The sequence below is a fragment of the Eublepharis macularius genome, chromosome 3 (assembly GCF_028583425.1).
Source record: "Eublepharis macularius isolate TG4126 chromosome 3, MPM_Emac_v1.0, whole genome shotgun sequence".
NCBI lineage: Eukaryota > Metazoa > Chordata > Lepidosauria > Squamata > Eublepharidae > Eublepharis > Eublepharis macularius.
The window spans coordinates 105,369,414-105,382,850 of NC_072792.1; positions in this window are offsets into that span (position 1 = coordinate 105,369,414).

Here is a 13,437-nt window from a genome sequence, read left to right on the forward strand (position 1 = left end):
AAAGAACTTTAGAAAACATTAGAATTGCTGTTCACAAGCAGTTGTGGGGGGTGTTATGTACTGACTTAGCTTCTGTCTGAGCTAAGGATCCTGAAGTCATCATTACTCTTAGTTGTTTCCTGCTGGCAGCAGCCAATCAGTGCTGTATAATAGAGACCAATCACTGTACTGTAAATACTGTATATAGTTAATGCAAACTAAGGATTCTAGTTGTGTGTGCCTATTGGTTGTTGCTTGGAAAAGGGGTGTGACTTGAGTGTATATAGTTGGCTCCTGTTGAGCCTGTCTTCAGTCTATCTGCTTCCAGACTTCAATAAAGCTGTTACTATGAGTTGAGATCTCAATACTTAATACTGGCGACGAGGATGGGATTCAAGGCAGGTAGACAGCCCCGCTGTGCAGAGAGCTGAATCAGTCCTGGAGGGTAGGCATCCCTGTAATGCTCAGTGCTGAATCACTTGCCAGCGAGGAATTGTCACCTCAGCCAGGTTGGCACTCATTCCCTCCTTACTCCAGAGCACTATATGACATGGCCGCTAAGGGCCAATTCAAGACGTTTGATGCAGCCACTGAGGACAGGAACTCATATATCTCCTGGTTTCAGTTCCACCTCAAGGCTAATGAGATCACCGGCGCTGAGCATGAGAAGGCCACATTCCTCAGTGTCTGTGACTGATCTCCTTTCGAAATTGCCCATGCTTTAGCAGCACCAGAAAAGCTTGAAGAGGTGTAACTCAAGACAATCAAGACCAAGCTGAAAGATCAGTTCATGCTGCAACCGTCCAGAATCATGTGCCACCATGCTTTCTACAAGCGCTACCAAACTCCGGGAGAAACGATCGCTACATTTGTCATGGTGCTAACAAAGTCAGCATGGCTCTGTGGATTTGCTAACCTCGAAGAAGCCGTATGCGATTGATTGGTGTGTGGCCTCTGATATGAAAAATTATAAAGATGGCTCTTCGCAAAAAAGAACCTTGACTTCAAAACAGCCTACAAAGAGGCCATTGCATTGAAGCAGCTGACCAATCCACCAAAGAAGTATGACAATCGCGGAGTCTAACCTTATCTAAGAGGGCAGAACAGGTCCCCCATGAGAGCCTCAACAGTGACTCAGAAGACGATGACAAGGTTCACCGAACTCAAGCAATGCAGCCCAAGCATTCTGAACCGCAACTCAATTATGGGTACCCTGTGTCAGCTGTGGGGGAAACCATGAGTGAAGGTCCTGCTGATTCCATGACACTGAATGCTGGGCTTGCAGGAAGAGGGGCACATTGCACAGGCCTGCAGAGCTACCAAGAAGACTCCCCACTGCAGACCCTGTGCCTGACTCTGTGCCAATGGCAGCTGGAAGAGAAGGGTCCACCCTGGCCTGAAGAATGCCACTCCATGACCAAATGTTCTAGCAGGACCGTCATCCTGAACACCAAATTGGCAACCAAGCAAAAGATCTGCATAACGGTGTGCATTGAAGGGATGCTGTGTGAGATGGAGGTCGACTCCTGGTCAGCACTTTCAATCATCTCCATGGAGACCCTTCACTGAGTATGTCCCAGGGGGAAGACCCAACAGCTCTAACCTTGCAATTTAATCCTGACAGACTTCCAGGGTCATTGGATTCTGGTGGCTGGTGTTGGCATGTTCTCAGTCAGCAACACAAACAGTTCCCCTCTTCACCATCACTATACACTATAGTAATAATAAACAAATATACATTTAATCAACTGTACATATGAAAATTTAACAGTATATAAAGAATGTAAACTCCATCAAACATTAACCAAAACATCAATTACAATGTGTTAGCAATACATCATAAATGAATCACAACCAGAATCCAGTGTCCAAATGATCTCTCATAACATATGTAAAGTGTATCAAAAGCATTCAGAGTTCAAGTTTCAAAATGTCCCAGAGCAATTGTATGTAAAGGCAGTATGAATGCCAGCTGTACTCTCCACAGGAACTCAATGTGGAACAACCGTCGCTCAGATGAGGTCCAGTCTGTCCTGGGAGAGGCTGGCGAAAATCTCAGTCAGCTACAAAGACTTTCATGGCCCCTCTGTCTGGTCATTGTCAAGGGACGTCTAACAAGTTTGCTGGGACTTGATTGGTTTGAGGCGTCAGACATCCACATCACCATAGTCCAACAAATCAACCAATCAGACATCAAGGCAGTATGTGCCGAGTTTCCCATCATACTCGATGGCTCGTTAGGGCACTACACTGGACCACTAGTCTCCTTCGACCTCGATCCAGCAGTACCTCCAAACCATTTGAAGGTGCATCAAAAGTCCCCTTCACCCTCATCAATGAGGTGCTAGAGCGACTGATCACCCATGGGGTCCTTGAGCCCATTTCGCACACCCATTGGGAGACTCTGATCATCACACCCATCAAGTCCAACGGGGCAGTATGCATATGTGCAGACTACAAATGCACCATAAACAAGGCTCTCCAACAGCATGCATACCTGGTGCCTGTAGTCAGTCACCTCTAGGCATCTCTAGCAGGAGGGAAAATCTTCTCAAAGATTGACCTAGTGCAAGCCTACCAGCAACTCATTGTGGAAGACGCCACCATGGAAGTACAGACCATTGTAACCCACCACGGAGCATTCAAAGTTAAGCAGTTCCAGTTTGGGATCAGTGTAGTTCCCCAGAATCTTTCATGGGCTTATGGAAGGTCTGCTGAGGGGCATCCCAGGAGTCATCCTGAATTTTGACGATGTCCTGATTACGGGGGCATCCTTCGAGTTGTCGAAGGCAAACTCATTGGCTGCCTTCGACAAGTTCTCCACTGTCTCCCAGACGCCGGACTGACGGTGAAAAAAGAAAAATGCCAGTTTGGTGTGCTGCAAGTGGAATTCTTGGGGTTCCTAATTGATGCCGATGGCATTCACCCTATAGACAGCAAAGTGCAAGCCATCATCAGTGTGCCACCAGCATTCAAGAAGGAACTTCAAGCGTTTCTGGGGCTCCTGAAACTTTATCATTTGTTCCTGCTGCACAAGGCATCATTAGCTGAGCCCTTCCATCGATTGGTGGAAAAAAATGCTCCCTGTGCCTGGGACCGAAACACACTCTTGCATTCACTGCTGTTAAAGAGCTACTATCATCCAACACTGTGCTGACACACTTTGACAAATACAAGCTGCCCATCCTTGCCTACAACGCTTCACCTTATGGAATGGGTGCGGTCCTGAGCCACTTGATGCCAGATGGGCAGGAGGACAACCGAGGACAACCAAGACCGGCCTACAACATCAAGTGGAGCAGGAGCTTCCATGAGCAATAGGGGCTCCTCTGCTGAAGGGCAGAGCCCATCATGGACACTGAGACGCCAGTCAGTGGGCCTGTGAATTCTGGAGGATTGTGCAGGTCCCAGAGGGCTCGCCATCCCCCTTGGTGACCTTGGTGACTTTTATTGGAACGGGGTGTCCCAAACTTTGGGGGGAGGGCTGTTATGTATTGTCTGATCTAATGCTCCTGAAGTCTTCATTACTATTGGTTGTTTCCTGCTGGCAGCAGCCAATCAGTGCTATATAATAAAGATCAATCATTGTACTGTAAATAAGTTACTTTGTATATAGTTAATGTAAACTAAGGATTCTAGTTGTGTGTGCCTATTGGCTGTTGCTTGGAAAAGGGGCATGGCTTAGGTGTATATAGTTGGCTCCTGGTGAGCCTGTCTTCAGTCTGTCTACTTCTAGTCTTCAATAAAGCTGTTACTATGAGCTGAAATCTCAATACTTAATAGGGGGGACATATTTTTCCTTATTAAGCACTGTGCTGAAGTACATCAAGATTAGCAAGGCAATCCTAAGAAGAGTTACTTGGGTCTAATGGGCTTACATTGGAGTAACTTTGCTTAAGTTTGCACTGCAAGTGTGATTCAAAGTTTGATTGCTAGGATAATCCAAGTGACTATGCATTTATAGGAATTTGGGTTAAAAATACTTTTTTCTACTTTCCCAAGTGAGTAAGATAATTGTATTGTGATACTGGACACAGCCTACACCCCCACACACCTTAAAAAACCAAGAAGTAATGGGAATGAGAGGGGGAACAAACTATTGGGGTAAGAAGACAAATATTCTCATACTTCTGAATAGACATGGGCATGAACCAAGAAAATTTACCGAACCAGCGGTTCGCAGACTATGCCGATGACGATCCTGAGATTGAGAACCACAACGGACATTTCCCATTGCCGAACCGGTTCACAGTTCATTGGGCACGGAACGCCCCCTGTGGTACTTACAGAGCCCATATTCCTGGGGAGTCTTTTGCAGGCTCTCCTACAGCCATCACCCAAGTTTGGATAAGATTGCAAAAGGGATCTTGGAGTTATACCCTCTCCAATCCAAGGTCCCTAGGAAACTCCCACTCGATACAATTAGAGCCACCGGTTGACGTTGGCCCAGTGTACAAAAGATGGGTGATGATGGCGGCCGCTGGGCTGGGCAGGCATGGGGAGGTGGTGACGAGCCACCTCCCCTCAAAGGGTGGGGGTCTGGTCGCTCGCCGGCAGCAGCCACCATGTCCCCGCCTGCTAGGCCAAAAAGGAGCGTGCTGGTATTCCCTGCGATGGCAGGAATGTGTGTACTGGGGGCGGCCGCCGGGCCTGGCGAGCACGGGAAGGCAGCGATGGGCTGCCTCCCCTCAGGGGGCAGGGGGGATATCGCCACTCGCCGGCGCCCCCCCATGTGCCCGCCCACCAGGCCAAAAAGGAGCATGCTGGTATTCCCAGTGATGTAGGAAGGTGGGTACTGGCGGTGGTGGCCGGATTGGGCAGGCACGGGGAGGCAGCGACGAGCCACCTCCCCTCAGGGGGCAGGGGGTCTGGCTGCTTGCCAGCGGTACCCCCCATGTGCCCATCCACCAGGCCAAGGAGGAGTGCGCTGGTATTCCCGGTGTGGGTGGGAGAGGACATGACATTTGGATGGGGGCCTGATCCCCCAGAAACTGTGGGTCCTCACCTCGGGGTCCCACTAAGGAAAATTTTGACAGTAGCCGACAGTACCCACCTTCCTGCCTTGCCAGAAAGGATGGGAGAGAGAGGACCTGTCATGTGGGGTGTAAGTGGGAAGATCCCCCCCCAACCTCCAGGCTAAAGAAGAGCATGCAGGTATTCCCAGAGTGGGTGGGAGAGGACCTGTCATGATGAGGAGGGGGAGGGGTAATATCCCTCAGCATCTGCGGGTCCTCACCCAAGGGTCCCACTGAGGTATAGTGCAGTGGTGGCAGCCAGTAGCTCACACCTTCCTGCCTTGCCAGAAAGGATGGGTGAGAGAGGACCTGTCATGTGGGGGGTAAGTGGGAAGATCCCCCCCCCAACCTCCAGGCCAAAGAGGAGCAAGCTGGTATTCCCAGCATGGGAGGGAAAGAACTTGTCATTTGGACCGGGGGCCTGATCCACCAGCCACCGTGAGTCCTCACCCAAGGGTCCCACTGAGGAACAGTGCGGCGGCAGCTGCCTCCTGAGCCATCAACCTTGAGGTTGTAAGTCATGCTGACCCAGACCCCGAGGGGACAACCTCCGCCAGCGCGGCCTGCCAGGGTTCTGCTCTCACGAGCATCGCCCTCAGGGCAAAGTGATCTTCCCACTGACCCCCGCTCAGAAGAGCTGGTGGCCCCCTTTCTCCACCCAATGGATGTTTCACTGGGTGAGGAGGGAGACAGGCTCAGGTGGTGCCTCTTCAGGTGCCGAGTCAGGGCTGTCGAAGACAGGTGCTTTGGGGTTTTGCCCCTGCGCACCAGGACATCACAGGCATGGCACCGCACCACACAGGGGTCATCAGGAAGGGCCCAAAAGTGCCTCCATACGGAGGCGTTGTAACGTTGACTGCTAACTGTCCCAGGGGCAGGCTGTGCTGCAGGGCTGGACATGGACGATGGGGTGAGAGGTGAACTGCGGGAGGGGACACCACTGAGAGTTTGTGATGGGGACGGGAGGGATCTTTCATAACACACATACCATTCCTCCAGGGATCTGTCGCCAACCCACCCCTCCTCAAAATGTTGAGAGAGATTCTCTCTTCCCTGCGCAAAGACATCTTGGGCCTCCACAGCCCATATAGGTGAATTGGGAGGAGTGGGAGGACTCCCTGTGGCCCCCAAGCCACACCCAATACTGCTTTCCACAACTGAACCAGGAGGACTGCCATCGCACTTCACCCCACAACAACCCTTGACAGCCAACACAAAAGGAAGACTCATTGTGCCACCAAACTAGAATTAAGGAGGACAGGAAAGGAGATGACTCTGTGTGCCCTCTGCCACGGTGCCCACTGAGTTTGGCCCCAGGGCCTGGCAGCAGCCCTGGCACCAGAGGGGGGGAGAGACTAGAGCCCTAGCCCACCACTCCCACAGACCTGACCCGATCAGGCACTGATTAATAATAATCAATGTAAGCCCTCAGCTGAGGTGCCCACTGAGCTTGGCCACAGGGCCAAGGGCCAGGCAGCAGCACTGGAACCAGAGGCTGGGGCTACAGCCATAGCCCAGCACACCAAGATGCCTTGGCAGAACAGGCACAAAGACTAAGAATGATAATAGTAATAATAAGAATCATAATTAAAATGATTAGAATTGTGATAATAATAAGAATCATTTGGTCAGCCCTCAGCCGATGTGCCCACCTAGCTTGGCCCCAGGGCCTGGTAGCAGCCCTGACACCAGAGGGAGGGAGGGACTACAGCCCTAGCCCACCACTCCCACAGACCTGAACAGATCAGGCAATGATTAATAATAATCAATGTGAGCCATCAGCTGAGGTGCCCACTGAGCTTGGCCCCAGGGCCTGGTAGCAGCCCTGGCACCAGAGGGAGGGAGGGACTATAGCCCTATCCCACCACTCCCACAGATCTGAACAGATCAGGCACTGATTAATAATAATCAATGTGAGCCCTCAGCCAAGGTACCCACTGAGCTTGGCCCCAGGGCCTGGCAGCAGCCCTGGCACCAGAGGGAGGGAGGGACTAGAGCCCTAGCTCACCACTCCCACAGACATGAACAGATCAGGCACTTATGTGAGCCCTCAGCCGAGGTGCCCACCGAGCTTGGCCCCAGGGCCTGGTAGCAGCCCTGGCACCAGAGAGAAGGAGGAAATAAAGCTGTAGCCCAACACTCCCACAGACCAGACCCGATCAGGCACTGATCAATAATCAATGTGAGCCCTCAGCCAAGGTGCCCACTGAGCTTGGTCCCAGGGCCAGGCAAAAGCCCTGGAACCAGAGGAGATGGATCCCTATCCCCCAAATTCAAGCTGAATTAGTCTCTCTCCCCAAAGGCTAGTAAGTGGCAAGCAAGAGCTCTGTCCCATTCCACTGCTTGCTGAATTTGAAACCCAGCCTGGGAGCCCACGGCTATTTATAAGCACAGGTCCCATTGAGCAACGCAGGATGTCTGTGTTTGTCCGTCAGAGCTGCCTATCAGGGTTTGCAGGGATGAGATTGGAGTGCCCGTGGCTACAGGACACCCCCTTCCCCCTCCCTCCCATGGGTGTCTTCTCCCAACTTGTAACCACTTTGCAGGTCCATGGTGGAAGGAAGACTTGCTGATCAAGGTAAGCTGGGCTTCCATTTGGGTTTCCAGGGCGACAGAAGAAGCACAGACAGAGTTCAGGCATTCCCCCAGCTCCGTTGCCAGGGGAATTGATTGCTGGCGCCTGAGTGTCTGGCTTCCTGAACTGCAGCTGAACGCACTGAACTAGGCTTTTACCGACCACTGGTTCATTGGCCGTGGCCAATAACGAACCACCAGATCACAATCACACGATCGCCATTTTCGTGGGTTTTTGAAGTTCATAATGCGGTTCATGCCCATATCTACTTCTGAACATTTAAAGTAAAAAAAGTGGCTATTGTGTGGAATGGCAACCTTCTAACAATATTGAATTTCATTAACCGTTTGAACTCTAAAAAGAAAATTTCCAATTATAGACAATTATTCTGGTAGCCTTTCAGTGAATGTATCAGTTCTGATTTAAAAGAGCTTTGTTGGAGTTTTAAAACTAACAACAGCAAGCAAGTGAACTCTAAATAGACAAAAATACTTTATTAAGTTATTAGCCTGGGAGAATTAGCAAATTGTACAAGTATCTCTATCTAGAGGCACCTGATGGCAGCAATGTTGAAAGCTAGAACTAATAATAGAAATAAAAAAAATAACATTATGCCTGTCAAATGACAGGTAAAGTAGTAAGATTTATAGCAAGCTCCTCATAACAAAAAAGAAACTACCAACTGAGTTTCTCTTCCATAACTATTATATGTATATAGAAGAATATTTTATCAGCACACTGCACTTAGGATTAGGAAGTACTTTACAAAAACTAAATTCCTTAGGAGAAGAATAAAGTATATTGCCACTGATCCTTTACTGTGACAGAAGTTAATTTTTAACAGTAGAATTTGTACGTAGCTAAAATGTATTAGAAAATAGTTTGGGCTGGAGGCCAAGCAAGCTATATTAGGTTATTAGGATTTTTTAAAGTCCTCTGAATTATAAATTAATTAATTTGGCAGTGCCTGTAAGGAAATATATTATTCCTCATTATACTGATAAAGTATTGTCTCTTTTAATGAATGAGATTCTCAGTAGCCAAATGGTATGCAAATCCCATTACTATAGTTAGAGATAATTGTTAGCCACTGCAGAGAACCTTGCATAATGTCTGTACGTTTATTCCTCAGTATCCATAATGATTATATTTAAATTTCTACATTTCAAAAATATGACTACTATTTTCCATTGCATATGCATAATGCTTTCATAAAAAATCATTTTGTAACTTAAGATAGGGATAACTGTTAATAATTGTTGTGTTTGTATTTCTTATCCACAATTCAGTTCAGATATCAAGTTCAAATGCTGTGGTGCTCAGATGCCAATTAGGTTTGCCCCTGTTCCTGAATATATATCCTCATATTTTGTCCAGATTAGTATTAATTAGACTACACATCAGTGATCAAGTAAGATTTTGGCTCTTATATACAAAGCCTTTTCTGGCCATGGTTCCTCAAATCTATGGGACCTCCCCTCTCTCTATGCTCCCCCATGGCAGCTTTGCTCATTTGAACAAGCCCTTCTGCAGGTACCATCCTGCAAATGGACAAAATCAATAGCTGCCCATACATACATATTCTCTGTAGTGGCCCCCAGTTTATGGAGTGGCCTACCCGAAGAAGTCAGGAAAGCTCCAACCCTCCCATCTTTCTGCAAACTGTGCAAAATCAAATTATTCAGGAGGGTTTTTTTACACAGGTAATAAGTTTGTGCTTTGATAAAGGGATAGGGGCTGTAGACTATACTACTCTGTACAGTCTCTTGCTATATGTATGTTTCTACAATCAAACAGCAACACCATTTTTGAGTTCATTTCCACAGTAAAACACTGTGTGGATTTCTGACTAATAATGTCCTGATCATGTTTGAAGCAACATAATCATAGTTAGCTCTTAAAGCAAATTTGGAACCAGGATTTAAACCAGGAACTGGAGATAATGCTAAAACATAAGTAACACAAACAAAGAGGAGTATGTGATCCCAAAGGGAAGAAGGGAAAGAATGTGTGACCCCTCCAGATCACTGGAAATAACCCAAATTGAGTTTCTCATAGGAAACAATGTCCAAATTTTATCAAATTTACTCCGCAATACTGTACCAACTACAGAATCAATTCGGTATTTGAGGAATAATGATTTTTTTTTTCAGTTCAGTGTTACCGAACTGAATTTACTGATTTTTTTTTCCTGTGCACACCCCTAAAATTGTGACAGTGCCTCATAGGAGTATTTTTACTAACAGAGCATCAGATGGTAGATAGCATGTAACCTTTTGGATAGTGTCAGAAGAGAAACTTCTCTACATTAATAATTGAGAGAAATATTGTATCATTTCAAAGCATTTTTACAGATTCAGCTGTGGGTGGGAGAGAAAGAACCTAGCACTTAAATATCACCATGGAGACATAATATTTAAGCATATATTTAGAAAATTTTTAAAGTATATATCTGAAAGGATTAAATCAAAATGTGCACAAGTGGCTGGTTGAAAAAGTCAGTGCTTACTAAAATAGCAGTAGCTTAGTGACATAATTCTTACTGTTTAATACTTAGTCATGTTAGAAATGTCCATTACTTTCCCAAAAGTTATATGCAAAACAAGTTACATGGCCTTAGGATGGCAGATTTGAAGTCTCGTTTTATTCATTGGGGCTTACTTATATGACAGATTTCTTAGAATTATAGCCCTACAACTATCCAATAAACAAAGAATGTTGTATTTATATTAGTTAATATTCTTTCAGTAAACTATACAGAACTTGGTTGAGTTCTGCACATTCCTTCTATATTAAAAAACAAAATGGTAAACTTTGGCTGGCAACATTTCATCAGTGTGACATTTATGTCTTTTTTGTGTACATTTGTGTCAACTTGCCACATAATGAGTTGTGTTTGGGGACCTTAAAGCAATGCTCCTCATTCCCCCACTCTCACTTAATGGAGTAGCAGGAAGAAAATGGGATGGGGCAAATGGCATGGATTGACACAAGGACAATTCATGCTCTAGGAGTTTTCTAATCTCTGGTAAAAATCATAGAGATATGGAAATGTCTAAAGCATTGTGATATAATTTCCTGTTTCAGGACCAGAAGGGACATAAGAGTGCTGAAGGAATTTCTAGGAATTAAAATTGAAAATTCCTAGAGAATTGTAACGTAACCTCTTGATTCAAAACAGGAAGTGATGTCCCAGAAGTCTCTGCTACCCAATGCTCCTGGGGATTGCCAATCAAGAGCTGGCTACCCTACTGGAGGGATATTTCCAAGGAAGACTTTGTGACTGTTGCTTATCAGTAATTCCTTATTCAAAATATATGATGGCAAAAAGAAACTACTTCAAGCTAGACTATGGAAGGGAAAAAAGTAAAATGTGATCCCTTGTTGAATTACCATCCAGTTTCTGGTAGAACACTTACTACCTTCAAGTACATTTACTTTGTTGCTATTGGCAGTTGTTTGATATTCCTCATAGTATCACAATCAAGTCCTTTTTTAGCTTTAATTAAAGAGATTCTGGAATCTCAGATGGCTTTCTATGTGGGCTTGAGCACTACCACCACTCATTTGAAAAAGTAGTCATTATGAAATACTTTAAATAAAAATATGCAAGCCTGCAAAGAAAGCCATCTGTTTGCAGACGGACTGTAAAACTCAGTTAAAGTAAAATACTAATTCCTGATCACATTCAAAGTAAGAAATAATATATAGAAAGTGGTAGCTTGACAGAGTCATACTCTTAATCTTGTTGAGATAAAATAGCTCATGGACTACAGTTGACATGGTCTGTTAACACAGAGAAGAGATATGGAAGAAATTCATGCAAACAAAGTTAATGGAAAGCATGAAGGTTTAATGCTCTTCTGTTTTAAAAGACAGAGGAAATAAAATGGCAGAACAATGTGGTTGTGTCTCCAAAAGGTCAGGGATATTTGTAGCTATTAATTTCTTAAGGGAACAATCCTAAGCAGATCTACTCCGAAGTGACTTCCATTTTATTCAAAGTGACTTACGCCCAGGAAAACGTTCATAGGATTGCAGGAGAAGAGACTGGCTTTCAATATATGAAGTGGGTTTCCATAGGGCAATGTGAACAGCTACTAAACAGATGTGTTTTCCTCTTAACATCCTTCTCCGTTCAGTTTTGGAAGCTGAAATTATTTTGTGGAAAGCATGGTCTTGGTTGTTGTGTGGAGATGGGTACAAGAAGCTATGTTTCTTACTAATATTGCACAAAATTCTGTACCTTATCTTGTTTTGGCTCAATTAGTAAAGGAGAATACGCTGGAGTTCCATGAGAGAGATAAGCATAGGACTTTTTATTCATCACTTATACACACCGGCTCACACTTTCGAGCTTTAGCTGTGCTGTTCCTCCCTCGAGACATGCACACACATACACTTGGCTCACTTCTTCAAGCCTTGCCGTGCTTTTCACAGCGCCTCCTGGCTGGCTCAAGCGGAATCAGCCACAAATACACACACTCACTGGCGCCAGCACTTCTTACACACCTAGGTTTCATATTGTCTTCTTCTTCTACTCTATAGTGGGTCCCACCTCCTCCCTCGCATAAGCGGTGCCCCTGCTCCATTCTGAATCTAACCAAGGACCCCTGCCCGAGGGAAGGGTTTTACTCCGTGGTTTTCATTACTCTTAGGCCTTTTCTATTTTTATTACCCTTTCTTTCAGTCTCTGTCACAGGAGTCAGTTGGCTTCCAATGGGCATGTAGCGGTTCTCTGGGGCACTGCCGTGCGAGTAGCACTGAAATCCCTGGGCTGATTAAACTGAAGCAGGGTGCACCTGTCCCAGGAGACGTCAATGCCTCCCTGCACCAGCCATGCCCAACAGGGGTGCAACTGTAGGATGAGCCCCCAGGTTTGTTGTACAAAATTCGGCACCTTATCTTGTTTTGGCTCAATTAGTAAAGGAGAATACGCTGGAGTCCCATAAGAGAGATAAGCATAGGACTTTTTATTCATCACTTATACACACCGGCTCACACTTTCGAGCTTTAGCTGTGCTGTTCCTCCCTCGAGACATGCACACACATACACTTGGCTAACTTCTTCAAGCCTTGCCGTGCTTTTCACAGCCCCTCCTGGCTGGCTCAAGCAGAATCAGCCACAAATACACACACTCACTGGCGCCAGCACTTCTTACACACCTAGGTTTCATATTTTCTTCTTCTTCTACTCTATAGTGGGTCCCACCTCCTCCCTCGCATAAGCGGTGCCCCTGCTCCATTCTGAATCTAACCAAGGACCCCTGCCCGAGGGAAGGGTTTTACTCCGCGGTTTTCATTACTCTTAGGCCTTTTCTCTTTTTATTACCCTTTCTTTCAGTCTCTGTCACAGGAGTCAGTTGGCTTCCAATGGGCATGTAGCAGTTCTCTGGGGCACTGCCGTGCGAGTAGCACTGAAATCCCTGGGCTGATTAAACTGAAGCAGGGTGCACCTGTCCCAGGAGACGTCAATGCCTCCCTGCACCAGCCATGCCCAACAGGGGTGCAACTGTAGGACGAGCCCCTAGGTTTGTTGTACAAAATTCTGTACCTTATCTTGTTTTGGCTCAATTAGTAAAGGAGAATACGCTGGAGTCCCATAAGAGAGATAAGCATAGGCCTTTTTATTCACTGCTTATAAACAAGGAAGAACAATACAGTTACATTGCTGCATGCTTGGCTCCTGACTCCAGCAGGGTGGAGACAGGGTGGACATTTCCACCTGCTCAGTGGCTTATTCTGGAAGGTTGAAGAGGGTGGGCATTGCCACCTGCTCTGCTCCTCGTCCTTGCTGGGTGAAGGGAAGAATGGCATTGCCTCCTGCTCTGCACCTGATCCCAGCCAGGTGAAGGCGCGAGGTAGGCA